Source organism: Dermacentor silvarum, chromosome 8 (genome assembly GCF_013339745.2).
Source record: "Dermacentor silvarum isolate Dsil-2018 chromosome 8, BIME_Dsil_1.4, whole genome shotgun sequence".
Classification (NCBI taxonomy): domain Eukaryota; kingdom Metazoa; phylum Arthropoda; class Arachnida; order Ixodida; family Ixodidae; genus Dermacentor; species Dermacentor silvarum.
Window position 1 is genome coordinate 3,842,790 of NC_051161.1, and position 2,716 is coordinate 3,845,505.

A 2,716-nucleotide genomic window follows, 5' to 3' on the forward strand; every position below is an offset into this window, starting at 1 on the left:
GACAACATTAAGTCCACCTGAGCTGTACGAAAATTGTGATCATGTACTGCCTCATTCACCATTGACAATAAACAATGTGAGCTTACTTGTTTGAAGTGTTTTATTGCCAGTTGAGGCCTCTCGGTCACCTGGCGACATAATGAAGATATCTGTAGTCATGTTAGAGTACAGTACACACGAATACCTCCCCGAAAGCGGTAACAAAACGCCCCAAACCAGCGAGCGAGCAGCGCGACCAGCCCTACGAACCGCTACCGTAGCGGCCATATTGCTCACTACCTAATGATGATGATATTAGTTTCGATTCTGCCAGCGCCATCTCTCGGTCGCATACTTTAGTTCACAACGCCACCGCTACGCTTATTTTCGTTGCACTGTGGAAGGTACAGTTTCCCTTCTCTAAGTTTGTATGGGTGTTCTGTGCTATTACCGCATCGCCATCAAAACCAAGAAATGGACTCCTTCACAAGCCTTCATATGGTGTATTTGTTCATTGTGAATGCCTGGATGCAGTACCATGAGAATTGCAGGAGGAATGGTGCCTAACGACGTGACACGATAGACCTCCTTCAATTCCGCCTCGCAATTGGTGAAGCCCTTTGTGCCTCACCTAAAAGGAGCAGGTCTGACAACGGTGAATCACTCTGCCTTCCTGATGTGCATGTCGACAAAGCCATCAGGCTAGCGAAAATTCCTGGTGTTGACATCCGCATCGACGGTTTTGACCACTTCCCAACGGTTGATTCTATCAAAAATGCGAGGTGCTGCAGGCTGCCAGGGTGCCCATCAAGAAGCTGCACACGCTGCATCAAGTGCGACGTGTACGTTTGTTTAACAAGTGACAGAAACTGCTTAAAAAATGTTTCATACCACATTTTAAGGGGCGGAAATTCCACATGAGCCACTATTTTTTCGGTTGAGAGAGTCACTCAAATAAAAGCCCAGCCCACACATATGTGTGGGTTCATTTTGAAAGCCAAAGAGTGAACATTTTCGTTTCGTGACGCTGGGCTTTCCTTCAGAGGGCCACACAGAGACACAATTGCAGAAAAAAGAATTCGTTTATGACGCACTTATCATTTGGGCAGGGAAGGGATAACAAAGACGCTAGATATACGGGTATATATGCACGGCTCTGAGAACTCTCAAAGAGAGCAGCAAATATACTAGCACAGTGTCGAACTGAACGTAATCAAAAATTGCGCGTGTGAGGAATTATTTCACAACCTCGCAACTTATTCTATAAATAAGAAAGAACATTCAACATTACAGAAATGGCACAGAGCAGCAAAGAAGAAATTGGTGAACATGGAAAATGATGTAGAAAGTAATAAAGAACTAAGCATTTTACAGAATGAGGTAGACCCAAATGAGTGAACTCTGCAGACTAAATTATCACCACCAAACAAGACTGCATTGCAGATAATTCAGAAGACCTAGAAGATGTAAATAACTTTGCAATAGTCTTGCATGATCAAAAGATGTGCCAGGCTTTTGCAAAAGTAACAGACCAAAGTCTCATGAATGGTAATGTTGCACAGCAGCTAACAGTGCTCTGCGTGCCTCTAGTTCAACCAGCTTGAGGCCGACCACATAAGAGAAGCAGCGTGTAGCATACAATATAGAAAAAAAAAGGAGTCCTGATGTTTCTGAGCAACTCTAGATTGAAACAGCAGGCCTCATTGTCAGATTTTGATGCCAAAACAGCACAATGACTTAATGATGCAATTGCAACCTGCTACATATGCCGAATGGTTGCGCCCCCCTAGTGCGAGCCTTCTGCACGCAATAAAGAGATGTAGGACTGTGACGGGTCCTCAAAGCTTCACTGACAGCAAGTATGGTTGCGCATCTCAGTTGTACGTGTGAGATTGCAACATGGTGAGATTGTTGAGTGGACAAGGTGTCGGAAGAGCTGTTGAGACTCTAGCGAGAAGACATCCTGGGGCAGTCACCTCATCTGAATGGCAGCACCAATTGTGCCAGTGTTAAAAAAGGATGTGTAGCTTTCGCATTTGTGGGGATTACAAGGTGACAGTTAATCCGGTTGCTGTTGTTGATAAGTACCAATCCTTAAAGCAGAAGAACTGTGGGCCAGGCTCTCGAGTGGAATCAAGTTCACCAAACTGATCTCAAGGATGCTTACCAGCAATTAGTTTTGGAGCCCCACTTTAAGGAAGCTCACTACCATCAACACACAAAGGGCTGTTCCAATACAAGAGGCTGCCCTTCGGAGTCTCAGCAATGCCATGCATTTGTTAGTGAGAGATGGAGACTTTCCTGCAGGGCCTACATCACGTCGTGGTATACTTTGATGATGTCCTGGTGACTGGTAGGATGACAAAGATCCTCAACAACTTGGCAAGGTTTTCCAAAGAATGGAAGAAAGAGGACTCAAGCTGAAATACAAGTGTAATGATGGATAGTGTGGAGTACCTAGGTCACATCATTGACGCTGGACTACACACGGCACCACACAAGGTGAAGCAGTCATCAAAGCACCTGTGCCAAGCAATGTCAAGGAGCTACAGTTTCCTAGGGCTGGTAAACTTTACAGGAGGTTTATGCCAACCTTTCTGCTGTACCTTCATCCACTGCATCAACTGCTGTCAGCTAGCTCGTGGTGATGGAAGAAAAGAACAAGAGGCAACGCAGTAGGCCTTGAAGCCAAATGACCTTCTCCCTTCAGCCTCAGTCCTAGCCCATTATGGTCCCA